The following is a 22,377-nucleotide window of genomic DNA, read 5'->3' as shown; positions in this document are numbered from 1 at the left end:
AAAGCTTCTCTTTTCCTTCAGTCACTTCCTTCTGATGTATTTCTAAGGAATGACAATCCTGAAGAGGATGGATTTTTTTTTTTTTTTTAACTTACTGCTTGTCATATATGCTGTGAATCACCCTCTCAAGGAGTTGTATAGGACCCTGGGTTGTGTATATCAACCGCAGCCTCAACCAATGTGAAATAAGTTGTATTTATTTATTCTGATAAATGGCCATTTTGATTCTCAAAGGTAAGCAAAGACCTTTGCCTAAAGCAAGGATGTAGCCGTTCCTCTAACAGATCAGAGGTGTTTAACGTATGGTGAGTGGTGAGCTCTTTGAGAAAAGTATTCTCAAAGGTTAAATTTTGATGACCGATTCCATTCCAGGAAGGATCTAAAAGCTGCTGGTTCCTTCCAATATCCATTCTCCCTGGTTTCTGTGGTTTTATTCTGAGCGACAGTAGGACCAGCTGTTAATTCCTAGCCTTCCTTTTGTTAACCAAAATTTCAGAAATGGATACCTGAGTGAAATAAGGAGGCATTTACTGAAGACTCGTTAGGGCTGTAGTCGGGGAGACACAGATTCAAGAAGCACTTGATTTATGTTCCGCCAGACTACAAAATGAGGGAGGCTTATCAGGGCAAGAAAACCACAAGTTTACATAAATTGTTTTCATGAATTAGGATTGGAGCTGGCAAGAAGGAAGAATGCTTGTTAAGCAAGGGTTTGTTGGGGTCTGACATGATTACATAATTGTAAAGGACTTTGAAATGACAAGGTTGCAGCTAGGAGCTCCTAGCAGATAATGCTTTTAAAATGGCAGGTGGTGTCCTTGAGTTTGATGCAGTTCAGAGAAAATTCAAGTTCTCAGTGATGTAGGAGATCGTCTCAGACAACATCCATGGTGGCCACCAGCTCCACTGTGGATGCCTGAACCATAGTTACTCTGTTTTGATCTTTAAAATGTCATCACTTTCAACTAGAGGTGGCAAATGAGAAAAAGCAGAAGTTATTGCATGGGGCATCTGAGAATGCACATGAAATGTGGCTTACCCATCTTAGCTTCCCCTGCCTCCCTTACATTTTCTCATTGCCTGGACTGTGTTTGTAACAGCTGGAATTTCAGCAGCCATTTTAAAACCATGAGGATGCAAGTTATAAGGCAAGCATAGACCAAAAATATGACACTTGAACCATCCCAAACTGCCTACCTCCAGTTTTCTTTTATGGGAGGAAAAAAAACTAACATGTGCTTTAAGCTACTATTATCTCAGTTCTCTGTTACTAACTGCTGAACATGAACCCTAACTTACACAACTTTTCTAGAACGGCATTTTTCAAACTTTGCTCTAGAGGGCTTGTTAAAACACAGATTGCTCTTCTTCCCCCTCCCCCTCTTTTTAGGTGGGGTTGGGTGGGGTAGGGGGTGAGGGAGAGGAGAATTTGCCACTTGAACAAATTCCCAGATGAGGCTGATGCTGTTCTGCGCACACTTTGAGAAACCACTGTTAGGGTATAGTTCCTGAAAATTATTTCTTCCACGTTGTAAACATTAGGCCAAACATTGCAATAAACATACATACCTTCAGATCCTAAAACGCTGGGCTCAGAAGTCCAGAAATGTTGTATGTGCTTTGCCTTACATGATTTCTTTGCATTTTTGAAGAGCTAGTTACCTGTATTTTCTGAATAATGACTGAAGTTGATGCCTTTCCCTAACTATAGGTCCTCCTGAAGTTATTTTCAACCATATTGCTGCCTTATTTGGGGCTATTTTATAAAACGTATAAAAACAGATGAATTTAACCTGAAGTGGTAAAGTCTCAAGTTCAGACCTATGTGTTAATCCTGTTAAAGATACATGCTGAGGAGGCGGACTCTACCCAGATGGAATTTGGCATGAACATTTTAATACGACAAACAGATCGAAACAGAGAGCCTTGCCATTCTACCTCTCTACTTTCCCGAGCCATTACAGGAATGTCAGTATGAAATAGATACAGAGTTATGTGTCATCTCATAAATGCTTTCAGGTTTTTACTTCAACCATGGGTGGATACTCAAAAAAATTTGGAAACTCAGCAAAATGTATCTGCCTAAGGGAAATGTGTTTCCATTTTTTAGAGTACTTTTAATTATTTTGTTTTAAATAGCAACATGGAACAGGGAAGTTTCTTCGTAGTTTTTTCACCCATTATTTAATGTAGTCCTAATGGTCACTGATTATCAGGGTCATTATTAATCCAGTTTTACAGGTAGTTTCGTGAACTGTTGGTGAGAAGACCACTTGTACAGGAAAAGGGAATCCAACGTGGAAAGAGTGAAAGGGATCCCCAGGGTGCTGGTGAAGGGCCATCCCAGGATGCCAGCTGGGTGCCAACAGGGCCATGGCCGGCTCAGACTGGAGTCGGTCAGGCAGGCCAGAGAGCTTTAGATATTTTTTTAAGATGATCAGTGTGTGGAATACCTCATAAATCTGAATGCATGATTTAGAGGCAAATTAGACCATTGGAGAATTAGGGACTGAATGGATGTCTATGGGAAAAAAACTGTGAACTCAAAGGAGAACAAAGAGTTGTACAGCTGTGGCTCAGCCGGAGATGCTGTTTACATAGTCATAACCATAATGTTAACCATGTTATATTTAACCAGGTAAATGTTAACTGTTGACCTAATCAGCAGGGTGCTGATAAAACTTACTGGGAACTTGGGGAGACAGAAAGGGTGGTGAGGGTGGGTGTGTGTGACAGCATCACAGTCCCCTTCCGTGATGGGACTCCACAGACGATGCCTAGAACTGAAACAGCAGGCATAGCAGCGTAAGGCCGTCATTCAAACACGGGCCAGTGAAGCCAAAAGGACCGGTTCAGAGGGTTGAAACCAGTTTCTTCTGAGCAAAGGAAATGGGGGAGGAGATGGAAACTGCTGTTTGTTTTCAGCAACCCTTGCAGCTTCATAAACTTTAAATAAAAATGGGAGAAGTGGGTGGTGGTGGGGAGACACTGGGAAGGAAGAAGACACCATCTGTGGTCAAAGAGTGATTGCAATCTAACAGTGTGTGCAAATAACCAGAAACCTTATAAGGGTAGCTATTGTTTCTGTCTGCCCAGCCCCCCCCCCCCCCCCCCCCGCTCCCCACCGAGTCTTCAGAAAGCAGCCCTCCTGGTAACAGAGGTGGTCATTATGGGCCCTCACAGCCACAGTGATTGGCCTAAGCAGGGGGCACATGACCTAAGATAGGCCAGTCAGGGTTCCTGGAACTTTCCAAATTCCTGCCCGGGCACAACAACCTCTTGTTCCTCTCTGATCACAAAACCCAAGGATATGGTCCCAGTTGCCCTGCACCTGGACAGGTTTGTACCAGCCAATGAAGTGAATGTGCCAAAAGGAACAGAGAAGAAGTCGGGAAGGACAAAGAGGGTCCTCAAGGTATTCAAGGCAGTGAATCCAATCTTTGCTGAGACCAGCCCTGCCCTCTCACCAGTTACACAGTCCAGTTAAAGCCCTCAAAGATTGAATCCACAGTAGTCATAAATACTAATATACAGTTGAAAACCACCAAACAAAACTTTAAAAAAATTTTATTATGGAAAGTTTCAAACAAACACAAAAGTAGAGGGAATGGCATCATGAATTCCCACCTTCCATCGCCCAGACTCACAACTATTAACATTTTGACAGTTTTGTTTCATCTGTTTATCCCTCCACCCTTTTTTTCCTTAGAAATATTTTCAAAGAAAATCCCAGACTTTATATTATTTTACTTAGCCCCCGCACCCTACCTGTGCTTTATGTGCTGGTCCTGGTGAGAAGTCAGGTGCCAGATAAAAGATTGTTTTGTTCATATTTAAGCCAAATGGAATGCTGTTTTTATAGGTCAAAAGTGGCCAAATATTGGCAATATTAGATGGCTAATGCTTCAATATGAATCTACTCTAATAGCTAAGGATTCTTTTTTTTTTTTTTGATAAAACCATCAGCCATTATCACACTCAGCACAATTAACAATTAATTCCTTCATACCTAACACTGAGTTAATTTTCACATTTTCCCAATTGTATCAAATATGTTTTTGTATCCGCCATTTGTTTCAAGCAGGATCCAAACAAGGTCTGCACATTGATTTGGTTAAAATAAGTTTTTGAAGTGTTCTCACTGTCAGTTGGCACTCTTGTAGGAGCCTAGAGAGGTGCCATGGAATGGTGAGCAATCCTCAAACAGAAAAAGTCCAAAGAATCAGGTCCCAGCTCCTTGTGTCTGTTATTAGTATACACACCCATTAAATAATGTACCATATATACACGTGCACATGCATATGTGTACATATCTCACTGTGCCAGGCATGGTGCTCTCTGCTTCACATCCTTTCTGCTTTTATCCTCATGAAGTGGTTGCCAGTATCATTCTTGTTTTGTAGGTGAGGAGGGACTCCATGGAGGTCGGCTGACTTGCCCCCATCACCAGCTAATAAGTGGCAGAGCTGTGGTTGGAATTCAGGTGTGTGGCTCCGAAGTCCAAGCTCTCAGCTGCCGCACCCGCCCTGTGCTTTATGCTCCAGCCCTGGTGACCAGTCAAGTGCTAGACGCATGGCTGCTGTTATTTTATTCCACAAAATACTGAGATCTTGTAGGGAAGAAGGGACCCAGAGCTTGTGGAGGTAAACAGTAAGCCAGGGTTGAAGGACCGCATCCATGTGACTCGGGGGGGTCGGGGATCTGGGACCATCCATTGCATCTCCCCTCTCCCTAATTGTCCTCGCCCAGGCATTCCTGTTGGAGCCCACCAGCTTCATTTTCGTGCCCCCCCCACCCCGAACTGATGACCTCCAGTCTTCTTGCCCTCACTTCCTTACCCCCAGGAGTTATTCCTTTTGGTCTCGTGTTTTATCTGCTTTTCTGCTCAAGTCTCTTTTGCCTGCTTCCAACCCCTGCCTCCAAGCTAACCCCAAATCTTCAATTATAACATATTCAATTATAGTGATTTGACTAATGGTGGACCCTGAAGCTAACGAATCCAGTATGGGTGTTTCAGATTAAAGGACCCAAGCTCCTCCCCCTGCTGGGCGATCTAAGTCTCTCCGTTCCCAGTGCATTACCCTTGGGGGATCACAGCAGGCACACCCTCTATGCTGGCCACTTTGGACTGCTCCGCTGCCATGATGTGGTCAACAGGATGCCCGGCTCACATAGCACTTCCCAGGGAGCTGTCTGCCTCACAAGGACACCAGAAGGGGGGTTTTGGGGGGAACGTCCCACCGGTGCTTCTCCGACTTTAATAAGCATACGAATCACATGTGGATCTTGTTAAAATGCAAAATCTTATGGTCTAGGGTGGGGCCAAGATGCTGCCTTTCTAACAAGCTAACAGGTGGTGCCAATGCTGCTGGTCCGTGGGCCACCCTTTGAGCAGCAAGAATCTAGAGCACTGATTCTCAACAGCTGTTGCACTTTAGAACCTTCTAAGATGCTTCTCATTAAGGGAGACCTAGGTGCAGGGAGTTATAAAAAGCTCCCCAGCAGATTCTAATGAACAATCAGAGTTGAAAACCCCCACTTTGGAGGCTGAAGCAGGAGCAGGAGTTGGGTGGCCAGTTGAATGAATCACTGGCCAAGTGGAAGAAGTAGGGGTGGGCGCAGGAAGGAGGGGCTCCTGGCTTGTAAGCGTCTTCATTCCTTGTGCTTCCTGCCTCTCCTCGCTGTCCCTTACCTTTTCTCTCTCTTTTATTTCCTCCCTACCAGTCCGTCCACTTCCTAAATCCTCATCTCAATGAGAAAAAAGCTGAACAAACAGAAAATCAACAGCTCTTCTTAGATCACTCCGAGAACTGAGGAGACAAGGCTACCATCACCCTGAAAACTAGAGAGAAGATACAGAGAACGAGAGCTTACCAAGGGGCACGCGTCCACCATTGGAGCCAGTGGGATGACTTCAGCTGTAAGTGACGAATTGCTGGAGGTTCAGGGAGGACAAGCTTGAGAATTAAAAATTCCAAGGGTGGGGGTGGGGGTGGAGGTGCTTCTAGGGAACCTCTGCTCTGTTTATTTCCTGAAGCCCCATCAGATTCTCAGGGTGCAGACTGAGGAAATGTCCCTTCACACTTCCAGAAAGGAGAGGGGAAAAGATGTGGCTTCTAGGAAATAAATCTTTCTGAAAAAGCTGCTGGAATTAGAAAATAACCTGAAAAGCGAGCAAACGGCAATAGCATACAGTGCTCGGTGCTGGGGACTGAGGATGAATAAGACTGGCTCTCTCGTTTCCAGGAGCTCATGGTCTAGTGGGAAATGCATCTGTACATACAACAGTGCTTGCCTGAGACTGAGAGTTACTGCCCATCACATTTTATCTCCTCTTCTTCCATAGTAATCGAACTCTCCTTTTTAGCTGAGCACGTGCTCCCCAGAATAAAGATTACATTTCCCAGCCTCCCTGGCAAGGCAGGTGTAGTCATATGACCAAGTACTGGCCAGTGGGATGTGGTGTCCTGACACTGAGCAGACATCCAAGCCCTCACCACCGCAACTATGAATATGACCTCATTTGGAGAAAGGGCTTTTGCAGAGGTAATTAAGTTATGAATCTGGTGGTGAGATCACCCTGGAAATGAGGGGCAGCAGCTCTCCATTTCCCCTTTTCTCTTTTCTACTGGCTGGAAAGCAGGTGTAATAGTGGGACCAAAGTAGACATCTTAAACCTAAGAAGGAAGCCTCGACCGAGGACCTGGGTTTCTGATGACTGCAGAGTCACCCTAGCAGCTGACATTTATGTAAACTGAGAGAGAAATAGATTTCTAATTTGGTTAAGACTTCGTGATTTTTGGATTTCTGTCTCTTATAAGAACCTTTTACTAACATGTGTACCAATTAACCACGATAAATCTGTTTCTTTTTCGGCCTCTCATAAATATTCAAAATCCAAAACAATGTATTAGGTAAGTTTATTTCACTTGGAATAACATATAAACTCCTTTAAACAGTCAGGAAGGCCCTGCGTGATCTGACCCCTGTCTCACTTGTCCAGTCTCACCTCAGCCCTCTTCTCCCGCGTGTCGTGGGTGTACTGCAGCCTTATGCCTGCGTTTTTTTTTCATTCCACAGATACCTTGTGAGGACCTGAGTAGGCACTGGGCACACAGGAGCAAGGAGCAGGGGCAAAACCCACCCTTACAGGGGCCCCTGCTGTTCCCTCAGTCTGGGGCGGGGTTGTCCAACAGAGCTTCCTGCAGGGATAGAAATGTCCTGTGTCTTTGCTGCCCAGTATGGTAGCCACTAGCCGCATGTCGCTATTGAGTGCTTGAAATGTGGCCAGTATGTCTGAGAAACTGAATTATTAATTTCACTTGATTTGAAATCAGTTTACATTTAAATAGCTACATGTGACTAGCCACTGCTGTCAGGATGGATGGACAAAGCTTGGCCACACTGCTCCCTGGCACACATGGCTAATTCCTTGGGGTGGTTTAAGGACAGGGTCACGGATTCTTTGGCACACCTCTGACTGAGAGATGGGGTGTACATCCCCTCTTCTTGAATCGGGTCGGCCTTGTACCTGTATGATGGAAGTGATTTTAATGTGACTTTTGAGGCTATGGAAGAAGCCTTGCGGCTTCTGCCCTGGCCTCTCAAAGGCCATGCTCCTGGGACACTTGCCACCCAGAAGCCCCATCGCAGAACCTGGCCCCACGCTGTGAGAAGCCGAGGCCACGTAAAGCAGCCATGTGCAGCTGCCTCATCCTTTGTGTCATCCCAGCCTAGGCACGGTGGTAGTTTCGTGTGGCTGCCGTGATGAATTACCACTGACTTGGTGGCTTAAAACAACAGAAATTCATTCCCTTGCAGTTCTGAAATGTGCCAGAAGTCTGAAATCACAGTGTCAGCAGGTGTTGGCTCCGTCCGGGTCTCTCTGCCATTCCTCCCTCTAGTGTCTGATGGTAGGGGCAATCCCCGACATTCCCTGGCTGGTAGACACATCACCCCAGTCTCTGCCTCCATCTTCACATCACTTTCCCCCACGTTTCTCCTCCTCTCGACTCTCCCTCTCCTTTCTTTTATAAGGACACCAGTTATTTGCTTTCGGGCCCACCCTAAATCCAGGATGATCTCATTTTAAGATCGCTGACTATGATCACATCTGCAAAAATCCTTTATTCCAAATAAGGTCATGTTCACAAGTCCTGGAGTTTAAGACTTGACGTATCTCTTTGGAGCCGCTGTTCAGCCCAGTACAGCCCCAGCCACGGGCGTGCAGAGGCCCAGAGGTGATTCCAGCCCCCAGCTGTTTCAGTTACTCCCAGACACTCACGTTTTCCTGGCTCAGACCCTAAACACTGTGGAGCAGAAATAAGCCATGATCACCGTGCCTTGTCTGAAATCCTGACCTACAGAACGTTGAGCATGATAAGATGCTACTCTGTGCCACTGAGGTTTATCATGCAGTGATAGATGCCTGGAAGTTCCTATCGATCTTTTCAGTCCCAGATTAAATAACAGCATTTCTTCAGCCTCTCCACTTCGATACCTCCTCCATGTCTAAATTACATTCCCATCTCTTCCCTTTTCCTTTCTGGCATATACCACAATTTATAATTGTATATGTAGTTAGGTGTTTTTCTTGTTTAAATGTCTGTCTGCATCACTAGACTTAAGTTCCGTGAGGGCAGGAACCATTCAGCGCTATGTCCTCTGTGTGTACCAGCCACACAGTGAACACCCAGTAAATAGTTGCCAAGTGAATGAGATTCTGAGCGTTTTGTTTCTCTGTCAACTGAACTGATGCAGCTCTAGGAAGGAAGGCATTGTTCATTTTGCCTTCGTGCTCTCAGCAGATTAAATAAGCTAGAACGCAGCAAGTGGGAAGCAAAATGTTCATTTTCCAGGATTCAAACAGGAGTTCGTACCGTTTTAGTTCTTTGCACTTGAATAATTGCTGTGGTTTTTAGTTGCGGTGAAAACAAATGAAGAAAGTGAACACAAGACAGAGCTGGTCAGACAGCCAGACTGAGAGAGACCTGCTTAATTTTTTAAAAAACATCTGTAAGTTCACAGAATGAACCTTAAGTTGTCCTGGTATGTGAGTGTGAATCTCACAAAACTCTTCCATGAAATGAAAGCTTAATGACAAATCAAAACGAACAGGCTCTCCCTGACATCTTTGACATCATCCGTCTTGTTCTAGAAAGTCCCTGGGTGCAAATTCTGAGGATATTTTTCTTGGAACAGAAACAAAAATAGGACTGGAAGGAAAATCAAAACATGCTAAATAATACCAGGCATTGTCAGATCGGACCTGCAAACCAGCTGCACAAATGAGCATGGGGATAGAAAGTGAAAGAAATCAGGAGGCCTAGGAACCTTAAAAGCTGAGTACGAGCGCTTGGCACTCACCATCCTTGCTGTCACGCTTATCACTGTGGTCAGTGGAAGGACTCCTGATGCTCCCGGATGCATCCAGCTTTCCCACTGTAGGAATTTTAACATGATCTGCAAGACCCTACGTGGGCAGGTTCCAACTATGTTTTCTCACACTCTTCGTCTGTCTGGCATCCAGCTCTCACAGTGCCAAACTAATGCCCAGAGTTGTTTCCACTGTGCTGTGATCTGGAGCCCACACTCTGAACCACCCCCTTGTCCAGCTGTCACACACCAAGCCAGTGCTTCCCCTGCCCTAAATCACCCCAGGCCAGTAACCAAACAGCTAGGGACCACCTCTAGAGCCAAAGCCCAGTGACATATTCCAAGTAGCCACATCCCCACTGTTTCTTCTGCCCTGCCTCGCCTTTCCTGGGGAAGCTCCGATCGAAGCTCTGACCTTGACTTTCCCCTCACCCCACTTCTGCTGCGTGACCAAACCTGGTTCTTCCCCTGTGGCCTTGTGTGGCCAGACACGCACTATCCTCCCAGGAACTGTAAGCAATAAATTCTTCTCTCACCACGTTGGCATTTCCACATCATCACTCAGTCCCCTTCGTAAGTTAAAATCCTGTGGGTACAACTCTGATCGGCCCTGGGGACTTTGCAGTCACTGTTCCCTCTACTAGCAGCACTCTTCCCCCTGTTTCTACGTGGCTCCTCTCTCCGTTAAAATCTCTGGTCAAACATCACCACATCCAGGCAGGCTTCCCTGAGCACCTCATCTAACTCACATACTTACCCCTCCCAACTCTGGAAGTCTCCATCACTTTATCCTGCTTTATTTTTCTTAATAGCTCTCACCACCACCTGACTCATTAGATATTTGTTTCTTTTGTGTATTCTCTTACTCAACGCTGCATGTAACTCAGGTTCCACTGGAGCAAGGCACAGATTTTTGTTTTGTTAACAGCGAAGTTCCCAGCACTTAGCACAATGCCTGGCACACAGTGGGTGTCAAATATTTCTTAAATGATTCAGTTTTATTTTTCCAGAGCACCTGGCCTGTTAATGAGTACACAAATGGTCAAAATCTCCTTCAAATTTATAACTCTCCTTGAGCCCAGAGATCCGTGAGAAGCCAGTCCTCTGGATCAATAAGACATGAATTTCTAAAAGGGAGTTAAGTGGTTCAGAAACATACCCTGGATAATCCCAGGGTAAAATCCTAGGCAAGCAGGTTTGTGGAATCAACACTGAGGGTAGGACAAGTGAGCAATTACCATTCTGGGATTATCTGGTCCTCTGCCATTTCTTGGAAAACTTGCCTGGCTTCGGGTTTTGGGCTCTGTGACTCTGAGGGGATCAGAAAAATATTTTCCTTTCTCATATAGGAACAGCATCGTGCCCTCTCTTGAGCTTGAAGCAGGGTCTAGGAAGCATTTTAGCAAGGGTTGGCCTAGACACCCTGCGTCGTGTGCCGGGTGCTTCCCTACAGACAAAGCTTAACTCACTTATCTCTGCGAAAACAGTTCGCCGGTTACACATCCAGCTCCACACCAGTGCACACTTGATACTGGCAGCCTTTTCCACCAAGGAGCACAAACATGCAAACACATTCCAGTGGAAGGCTGTGTATCACAAGGTGCTTACAATGATGCATCTCAAAAAGATCTGTATCCCATGTAGTTAAAGACAAAGAAAGTCTAGCAATGATGGCCAAAACTACAGAGGCTTAAAAAAGGGAGGGGAGGGGACGAACGAAGGGAGGGAGAAAGGAAGGAAGGAGGGAAAGAAGGAGGTATTGCTCTCTCTCAAAGACATGAGACGTGCCCTCCCTCATTGGTCTGCCCTATTGCCTCTGTAAAAAAATCGCCCAAGTAACTTTCATGCAGGCTGATTTGGAGGCTGACACACTGTTGACCTTAAGTGTTTCCCTTCACCTAACCCAGATGCTATCATGTAGAACTAAACTTAGATCAATTTTCTCCAGTCTCAGATTTAAAAGACATTATAAAAGATTATTGAAACGAGGAAAGTTAGAGAAAGGAGAACCTGAGAACAAGAATTTTTCTGTCTCTTACCCTGTCAGGGACAGAGCTCGGGTAGGCAGGGCTAACCAAGCCCTGGTCTGTGTAGATCCAGGTAAAGTTCTGCTGGAACACAGCCACACCGTGTGTTTACATCCCATCTGGGTGGCTCTGGAACCGCTGCGTTGACTGGTTGCAGCAGAGATGGCCTGCAAAGCTGAAAACACTGACTATCTGGCGCTTGACGGGAAAACTTCGCTGATCTTTGTTAGCTATTAAAGAAGCAGGGTGACTCACCAGCCTATTGTGGTTTGCCTACAGTGTTTCTGAGGACTGTATAATGCCCTTCACTTTCTCTCTTTATCAAGAAACCTTCTGAATGTAATTAGATTCCTGAAGTATGTTTTTCTACTAAAGAAAGAGAATGTTCAGACTTGCTACACAAATTTCTGTGCATCCTGGACAGTTGTATTTCTTACCGTAAATAACTAAAGTGGCCTCCTGTACAGTCTCTTATAAATTCATATGGTACGCCAGTTTTCAGGGGCTCTAACATCCCTTTATATTAGGTCCAGACCTGCAGGGTGGGAGGACCGTGCTCTGGACCTGAGCTGACCCCTTGGAGTCCGAGCCCAAAGTTCTGGCCGCACACGGCAGTCCACCCACATCCCTTGGGGGATCAGGGAAGAATTTGTGCCAGGAATGGGCTTGGTATTTGTGAACTTTGATTTCCAGGTCTCTTTCCCTTTAACTATTGTTATTTTTCTTTATTGAAGTAAAGTTTTAAAAATCAAATAGAAATACAGAGTTAAAATAAAAGTAACAGTCACTTCCCCAAAGTCCTTGTGCTCTCCAGTTCCTACTACTCACAAGCAGTTTTTCAGGTCTCCTTGTTACATTTTTTCACATTCGCCTTCATAAATTGAAATAGCTTGCTAAATCATGCTCTTTGCAGTACAGTCATGTGAAATAAATAATGAGATCCCTCCCCCCTCTTTTTTTTTTCCTTTTGCACAGTCCTTTGGAGCTGTCCTACTCCATGACTTGCAGTGACTGTTCTCCGGGCTGCTGCCCAGCTGTAACCTGGGAGCCTCCCTTCAGCATCGTTTTGGGGCTTCCGACTTTCTCCTGTTTGGGATTCCTCATTTTCTAGGCCCTGTATCTTTTCACTCTGAGTTGATGGAGCACACTCTTCTGTTGCTTCATGAAAAAGAATGAATAGAAGCTAAAGTTTTCATTGCCCCTTTGTTTTAGTCTCTGCTTTATACTGGAGGCTCCCTCAGTCTGGTAACCCATTGCTGGAAACTCAAACTTTAAGAGTGAGGTAACTAATTGTTCTTATCTTTTGATAATAAAGTAAGGTGATCCAGAAGTACCTTCCCACCATAAACAACTGGAAAACTGGGCAAAAAAAGTAGGAGAAAACTGCTTCTAGACATTGGACAACAGGCAGCACAGAACTGTGATCCCAGTGGAAAGGGGAACCAGCGGGGCAAGTCTTACCACACCTCGGCTTTTTACCTGGAAGCAAGGCCCGGACAATTGCACAAGAAGGAGAAACCTAAACAGAGGTCAGAGTTTAGAGAGGTTAGGGTGGCTAACATTTTCAGGGCAGAGTACTTAAAAGGCAGAAACCACAAAGACCTACAAAAATCTGCATAGGGTCTCTCTTGATAGTTAGGCTGAACACCAGTCTGCTTATGCATATGGTGAAATTCCACTGGACAGCAACAGCTGGGGAAAGAATAATTGAAATGGAGCCATGAGATAAATCTCAGATCTCACAGGGCTGAAATCCTTTCAAGTTCCCACCAGAGTGGAGAGATCTCATTGAATACCTACTTGAGGCATTCACTAGAGACCACAGAAGGACCATGATTTAAAAGTGGGGTGAAATTGGCTTTAGTGTAATGGATACCCTAAAACTGCCTTAAAAGAGCTAAAAAACAAGCTTTAAATTATCAAACTAATCTACAAGTAACTTAAACTGCCTGCCAGAAAAAGTTCAACACACTTTAAAGGAAAATAAAATCCAGCACTTGGTGCCATAAAATTCAAAATGTTTGGCATCCTGTCAAAAATCACTAGCTGCATGAAAAAGCATGAAAATGGGGCCCATAACTAAGAGAAAAATCAGTCATCAAAAATAGACTAACAAATGATAGAGGTGATGGAAATTGCAGCAAGGACACTAAAACAGCTGTTATAAATATGTTCCATATGCTCAAGGATGTAATAGAAAATCCAGACATGATGAGAAGAGAAATGAGAGGTAGAAAAAGATCAAATGGAGGTTTTTAGAAATGAAAAATACCTGAAATGAAAAATGTACTGGCCGAGATTAACTGATTAGATACTGCAGAAGAAAAGATCAGTGAACTTGAGGATGTAGCAATAGAAACTACTCACACTGAAACACAGAGAGACAAAAAGAAAATATTGAACAGAGCCTCAGTGAGCTGCAGGACAATATCAAGTGGTCTAACATACTTGCAATGGGGGAAGGGGTTACAAGACAAATATCTGAGGAAAGAATTTCTAAAAAAGCTTCAAATCTGGGTAAAACTATAAACACACTAATCCAAGAATCCCAATGAAATCTAAGTAGAAGAAACAAAGAAAGTCACAATCAAATTGCCAAAAATCAGTAAGGGATAATCTTCAAAGCAGCCAGGAGGAAAAAACAAACTGCACAAACAGAACAAAGATCACAATTAATGGAGACTCATCATTAGAAATTGCACAAAGCACAAGACACTGAAGTGACATCTTCAAAGCCCTGAAAGAAAAAAATGATCAACCTAGAATCTTACATCTATCAGAAATATCTTTTTAAAATAAAGGGTTTTCAAACAACCAAAAAGCTGAGAGAATTCATTGCTACCAGACCTGCAGTATAAAAGAATGTTAAAGGAAGATCTTCAAGCAGAAGTAAATTGATACCAAATGAAAATTTAGAGTTACATGAAAGAATGAAGACTGCTGGAAACTGTAAATATGTAGATAATCATAGAAGACTTTTTTACTTATTTTAAAATTTTCTTTATAATTATTTAAATTTTAAAAAATTGAAATGTGAAGTTTAAAACATCATTGAATAGAATTTGTGACAACAATAAAATGAAAAATGGGTGGTTTTCTGGAGAATGGAACTATTCTAGTGTAAATTTCTTAAAATATACTTTTATTTGAATGAAGACTGTTAAAGGTTAAAGGGATACTGCTAACCCTAGGGCAAATATTTAAAAATTAAAAACAACAAAGAGGTATAACTAATAAACCAATAGTGGAGATTAAATGAATCATAGAACATACTAACTTAATTTGAAAGGAGGTAAGGAAATAGGGAAAAGGGATCAAATAACAATGTAGAAAACAAATGACAAGATAATAGATTTAAACCTAACCATAATAATAAACCAATTACATGGAAATTAGCTAAACACTTCAATTAAATGTAGACATTTGATTATTAATTATCACACTTGATTGGGGAACAAAAAAGAAAAACCCATGTTACATAGCTTTTTTTTTTTTTTTAACACTGTCTTGACCCAATCTTGAGGCCCTGGCTAGAGGCCAGTCAGTTCCCCTACTTGAGCAGCTGATTAAATCCATACCCCAATCACTTCCCTTTTCAGGGCTTTCACACTCCTAGCTTCCAGGCACCAGCCATAACTGACCAGCAGCCGGGTACCAGACAACTTGGGACAGCCCCTACGCCCAGAGCCTTTCAAAGTATTTCAAGAACTCACAGCAAAAAAAAAAAAAAAAAAAAAGTGACAGTGAATATATGTATGTTCATGTATAACTGGAAAATCGTGCTCTACACTGGAATTTGACACAACATTGTAAACTGACTATAACTCAACAAAGTACTTCAAGAAGCCAATCCACTGGGAACCTGATAAACCTGGCTGACACCACCCCACTTACCACACATAAACTGCCTTCTACAGCTCCGGTCTGTTCTTTCCCCAGGTGCCGACCCCAGTGTGGCCCTGCCTGGCAGCCTGCTCTCCTTTGGAGCTGTAATTAGCAGAGTTATGCCTCTCAGCTCTCTGAGTGTCTTTGTGTTGTGTCTTGCCATCAAAAGAATCTTTAAACCTTATAAAACAATCCATCTATATGCTGCTTATAGGAAACCTACTTAAAATATAAGAACAAATAGGTTACAAGTAAAATAATGGAAAAAGATAATGCTGTGCAATGACTAATCAAAAGAAAGCTGGGGTGGCTATATTAGATTGTATTCAGATAAAGTAATATATTTTGAATGAAGAATATTGCCAGGAATAACAAGAGATATTTTGTAATGATAAAGGGAACAATTCATCAAGAAGGCGTAACAATCCCAAGTGTGTAGACGCACAATAACGTGGCTTCAAATACATGAAACAAAAAGTTTTGGAACTTCAAGGAGAAAGAAGTAGATAGAGCTAAAATTATTGTTGAGGATTTTAATATTTCTTTCCCAATAATGAATAGGTGAAGTAGACCAAAAATGAGTCAGCCTATGGACAAGTTTATAACACTCTCAAATGATTTGACCTAATTGCCACTGATGGAACATTCCACCTAACAACAGAATGCACATTCTTTCCAAATGAACATAGAACATTCATCAAAGTAGAACATATTCTGGGCCATAAAACAAACAAGTCTCAGTGAATTTAAAAGGATCAAAATTTCACAAAGCATATTCTCTGTGCAATAGAATTAAACGTATAATCAGTAACAGAATGATATCTGGGGGAAAAAGCCAAATACTTGAAATACTAAACAACATACTTGTAAATAAGAAGTCAGTCAAAGAAGAAATCACAAGAGAAATTAGGAAATATTTTGAACAGAATGAAAATGAAAACCCCACATACCAACATTTGTGGGACACAGCGAGAGCAGTGCTGTAAGGGACATTGATAGCATTAAGTGCTTCTCTGAGGAAAAAACAAGGGTCTAAAAGCTGTGCTCTACAATTTCTACATTAAGAAACCAGGAACTAAGATGGGCAAATTAAACCCAAAATAATAAGAAGAAAGAAAATAAGGTGGGAAATCAATGAAATAAATAGGAAATGGGCAAAGAATAGAGAAAATCAATAAAATTAAAAGTTCTTTGAAAAGACCAGGAATGAGGCATGTAGAAGAGGCTGTTGACAGGTGGGTTTCACTGGCATTCTTTAGTCTTGACCGTGCATTAAAATTACCCGGGGAACTTAAAAAAGCCCTGATGCTGGGCAGCACTTCTGACCAATTCCACTAGCTCTCTGGAGGTGGAACCTAGGCTCCGGTAGATCTTAGAGCTTCCCGGGTGATTCCACTGTGCAGCCAAGTTTAAGAGCCACTGTTGAGAGATCAGGCAGGCCCCACTCCCCACACACTTGTCCATATCCATCTTGGGCTGGTTAGAGTCTCTGGAGCAGAAGCCTCTAATCTCTGCATGCATTTTATGTGTCTGGCTGCTGGTGTTCTAAGAGTGAAGCAGGGGAAGGAGGCTGCGCTCTCCCCATTTTGTCTGCAGACCTTCACCCATTTTCAATATGGTGTCTCAGCCCTAATTGGGTTACTTAAGCCAGGTCCTCTCTGATTTGGTTTCTCCACACAGTCAGTCTCTAGTTTCCTTCCAGGTTGAGGAGAGGCAGTCATCTGTCTATGATGGAGGGAGTCTAGGAGCCTCATTGGTCTCATATATTATATTCAACCAATCTTCCAGTTCTCAGCCTTATTCTGCACCCCTGCTTTCAGATTCCTAAGGCTTCTCAGGGTTCTGAGCAAATGAACTTCTTTCTTGCTGGTTTTCCCCACTGCAGGCTTTGGTTTCGGTTTTCTTGGGTCTGGTAAGTCAGTTAACATACATTCTTTTCTTTCCAGCTCCCCCAAACTTTTTTCTTCTGATTTATCTTGTCTTAGTTATCTGTACTTTTATTCTCTTGGAACTTGTAATTTATGGTTTTAGTTTTTCCTCCTCTACTATCATTTTAGTGGGATTTCAGAAGACAGTGGAGATAAAAGCCAGTCTTTAATCTGCTAAGTTTAACCAGAAATTTTCCAGAGTCTTTTTTAAAAAGCAGGCCATAATTATGGTAATCACTTTCAATTCAGTGATCTTGGCAGGAATGTAGAATGTGGGCTTTAAGGGTACCGGTGCAGTGTATGATAATGGTCTTCCTGCTCGTCTTTCACAATGTATAATTCCTCTTAAGTCTCTGTATCACATGAAATTGGATTGTGGAACTCAAAATCCAATACGTTAGAACGGATTGCAAAAATGATCATGTTTTGCTGGTAACAGTTAAATCTTCCTCATTCGTACTCTGGTGTATTCTGTTCTCCCATAAAGCGCCTGACGGAACTATTCAAATAGGCTGTATTGACCAGAATAAAAATAGAATATTGAAGTTATTCTCTTCTCATTGGGAAGTCATAATAAGCATCAGAGACTATCAGAGAGCATGTCTATACCCCTCTACTGTCCTTTAGTTTTTAATCTTAGGTTCAGACGAGAGAAGAGGATTCTGGTCACTGCAGCCACGCCTCATGCTGCAAGTCTGCCAGCAGAGCAGTGGGCTGAGTACCCAAGCAGGACGGACACCGCGTGGGTTCCAGCCTGCTCTCTGCCACTCTCTAACCTGATGACCCTGACCTACCTCTCTGCCTCCCTGGGCTTCTGGGTTTTGTAAAATAGAGGCGTGGAGCAGATAGCTTTCTAGCTCTACAATTACTAAATCTATACCAAGGCCACTGAAGGGAAATATCCCCAGAGGGACGTAGAAATATAATCTGCTTCTATGGGGAAGTGACTGTGGAAGTCTGGGCCTGACCCCGTCCCAGCTGCCGCTCTCACTGGCTTCCTGAGGGCTGTGATCACTTTCAGAAGCAATGAAATGCCTGCAGGGTTGGTACAAACATTGGCTCCCTCTTCTCAGGTATCCCAGCCAAGGGCGGGAAAGTGGGACTTTGTGCCCTGATGCCAGCTTCCAGTCCCTGGCATTTATGGCCTGTGGGTGGTTTTATTTAGATCCTCAAACCAAACCAAACAAAGCATGATGACTGTATTTGAACTTGGGGTGATTTTGAGTTCTGGGTACTCCCTCCTCTGATAGTGAAGGCAAATTCTGGAGCTGGAGGAAGTAAAGAGCCCCGTAGGCTGATCACGGGAAGCTGCATAGTCTGCGGTCTGCTGGGTCCAGTTGCTTGTGACATACTGGGCAAGCCCTGTATGAAATGGGCCACTTGCAAGTATTTGAATTGTGTCTCCAAAAAATATGTTTAGGCCCTAAGTCCCAGTTCCTCTGAAGATGACCTTATGTGGAAATAGGGTCTTTGCAGATGCAATTAGTTAAGATGAGGTCATACTGGAATAGGGTGGGCCCTTAATGCAATATGATGGATGTCCTTATTAGAAGACAGTGAGAAAATATGAGGGGAGAACACTGTGCAAAGATGGAGGCAGAGAGTGGAGTTATGCAGCTCCAAACTACATAAGGAAACCGACACAGAGAGTCTGCCTGTAAGGAGAGGCGGCGGAGGTAAAATCGCCCTTGGCCATTACTGGCTCTCTTCTAATGAAAACAACATCAAAAAAAAAAAAAAAAGCTTTAGCCTGTTTGAATGTAATTGAATGAGCATCAATAATTTAAATGCTCAAGATAACCCATTGAGTGAAATGGAAAAGTTCATAATCTAGAGGAATCCCTGCTATCAACCCATCTGTATTTAAAATGTTAAAGTTTGTCTCTTGGGTCTCGTTGATAATCTGTCAACAAAATTATCAGTTATCTGATGTGTGCTGAGAACTGCCTAGGTGCTGGAGGCACAGAGATGAGTAGGGAACTTCTGGACCCCAGTTCTTCCATCATAAGAGTTCACACTATTCTGAGAAACACAGGCATTAAACACACTATTCATTTCAAACAAAGTAAAAGATTGCTAGCATGGAAAGGACCACAACAGAAAAGTTCAGGGAGCCATGTGAGCATGTCATGGGAGATCTGCCTGGTGAGGTGTGCTAGTAAGTGTTAACACCTGCTTTCCAAACAAACAAAAAAACTGATTCGTAACCTTTACTCAAGTACTCCTACTGTGATGAATTTCAAGCAATCCTTGCCACCACAGGCAGAGTTGGGACAGGATGCACAGCAGCAGACTATTACATTTTATTTCCATGCCTATGTAATAGTAAATGTAATAAAAAAAAAGATTAGGATGTATGAGTTCCAAGTGATTATATTTGTTTTTAATATAAATTATTTAATTGTGTTTATTTAATTCAGTTTCTAATCATGGCTGTTTTACACCCAGCTTGCATAACTTCCTCTCTCACAAGCTAGAACAAGTTTGGGGCCAGAGGTTAAGGAAGGCTTTCCTAAGGAGGTGACACTTAACCTGAAGGATGAATTGGAATTAGCGAAGTTAGCTGTACGGAGGAGCTGAAGACAGGTGCTCCAGGCAGGAGCATTGGCATGGAAGAAAGTCCTGGCATTAGAGAGAGTCTGGCATACCTGAGAAACAGAAGGCGAAGAAAGTGAGGGAAAATGTGGAAAAATGAGATTAAAAAGAAAGACAGGGACCCAATTAGGCAGAGTCTTGTAGTCCATGGAGAGGATGTTGGACTTTATCCTAAGTGCAATGGGAAATTGTTGAAGGTGTCAAGCAGGGAGTGGCAATCAGATTTAAGCAGTTAAGACATTAGTCTTCTCTGTGCTTGGGTTAGAGAACTCAAAAGTGGATGAAAGACATGAAAAGCACAAGCAACCAAAGAAAAACAGATAAATTGATCTTCATCAAAATGAACAACTACGATACATCAAAGGATGCGGCCAGGAGAGTGAAAAGACAACCTGCAGGATGGAGAAAATCGTATATTAGGAATCATACGTCTCATAAAGCCTAATATCCAGAATATACAAAGGACTCTTACAGCTCAACAACAAGAAATCTGAAAGCCAATGGAAAAATGGGCAAATGGCCTGAATAGACATTTCCCCAGAGAAGGTATACAAATGGGCAGGAAGCCTTTGAAAAGATGCTGTGTAATCAGTCACTAGAGGGGGGGAAAAAGTATATATATATAAAACAAATATAAAAATCAAAACTAAAGTTTTCACGATCTTTAGGATGGCTATAATTAAAATAGAACACAACAGAAAATAACTTGTGTGATGAGGATGTGGAGAAACGAACCCTGCAGTTTCTGGTGGGAATGTAAAATTGTACAGCCCCTACTGAAAAATTTTGGCAGTTTCTCAGTAGGCTAAAACATAGATTACCATATGACCTGGCAATTCCACACTTAGGAAGCTGTGCCCCCCCCCCAAAAAATTGAAAGCAGGTGTTAAAAACTGGTTCACAAATGTTTATAGCAGCTTTCTTCACAATAGCCACAAGGTAGAAACAACCCAAATGTCCCACAGCCAGTGAATGGATAAACACAATGTGATCTGTGCACACACTCCAATTTATTTGGCCATGAAAGGGAATAAAGAACTGATACCTGCTACAAGATCGATGGACCTTGAGAACGTGATGCTGAGTGAAAGAAGCCAGATGCAAAAAGCCACATACTATGTGATTTCATTTATGTGAAATACGCAGAACAGACAAATTCATAGGGACAAAGTGGATTAGTGGTTGCCAGGAGCCAGGTGTAGGGGAGAATAAGAATTATTGCTTAATGAGTTCAGGGTTTTTTCGGGGGCGGGGAGGGTGATGAAAACATTCTAGAATTAAATAACGGTGATGTTTGCACAACATTGTGAATGTATTGATGTTTCCAGTAGATGTAACTGGTTTCCAGGTTCTTGACCCGTCCCAGAAAGAATTCAGAGACAAGACACAGAGGTTAAGTAAAGTGAGGATTTATTAAGGGATGGATAATACATTCTCAAGGGGAGAGCATGAAGGCTCAGGTGAGAGGCTGCCCTAAGTTTCTTTGGCAAATTGGTTACATAGAGTGTAAAAATGAATGGACAGAATATTCATTAGAGAGTGAAGGGTCTGGGGTCATATTCCCAGATTTTCATCCCAACTCCATCTTTCCTAAAAGAGGAGAGATTTTTGTCATTTATTCTGGATTGGAAGTGTCATGGTGTCGGTGCATGATGAGTACTTCTAATCTGCACCACTAATTTTATTGAAATGAAGGCATACTGAGCAAAAGGTTACATTCAGACACTGGAGATTCCTGCCTTTTCCCACCTTTCTTTGTCGGCCTCCAGGCTGCTCATCACCCCAGGAACCTCTGGGCTAAATGGTCACCTATCAGCCCAGCCCAGAGGTTCCTGCTTTTCATTCTCTGCCCAGGGACCCCTGGTGCTTACCTGATGTATGGTTTCCTGCATTTGGCCCGTGTCCCTTCTTTTTGTCCAATTCTTGCCATTTGGCCTGTGTCCCCCTTTCTCTGCTCGTATCTAGCTATCTGCCTGCTCTAAAATTAATGCCACCAAATTTACACTTTAAAGTGATAAATTTTATGCTACATGTATTTTGCCACAAGGAGAAAAACAATGGACAGCAAAGACCTCCATTAGGAAATATGTGATTGGTAGAACTGAGGGAACTTGGGCGTGAGAGGAGTGGGTCAAGGATAATGTCCAAGTTTTTGACAACCATAATAGCAGGGATGGTGACACTGCTTACCAAAACGGGAAATCCTAAAGGTCGAAATGAAAGATCATGAGTTCCCTTTTGGGCATGTTGAGACTGAGATGCCAGAGAAACAGCTTAGCAGAATTTTAGGAGGTCAGTCGGCTTCCTGGTATGTCTTCTTTCTGCTTGTTACTTCTATCTCCTCCTTGCTGACCTCCAGGCTTCCTGTCCCTGGGTCAGAAAAGAAGGTGTGGCGGAGGGAGTGCAAGAGGGTGGGGGAAAAGCCTTCCCAGGAACTCTTAGCTCGTGTCTCATTGGTCAGATGAGGGTCACGTGGCTACCCTTTGCTGCAAGGGAATGTGGAAGACTAATTTTGCTGGGTGCATTGCCACACCGACACAAAATTGTGATTCAATTTAAGAGGAAGA

This window comes from Camelus dromedarius, chromosome 3, assembly GCF_036321535.1.
Source record: "Camelus dromedarius isolate mCamDro1 chromosome 3, mCamDro1.pat, whole genome shotgun sequence".
Taxonomy (NCBI): domain Eukaryota; kingdom Metazoa; phylum Chordata; class Mammalia; order Artiodactyla; family Camelidae; genus Camelus; species Camelus dromedarius.
Note: the sequence above shows the minus strand (reverse complement) of the source record.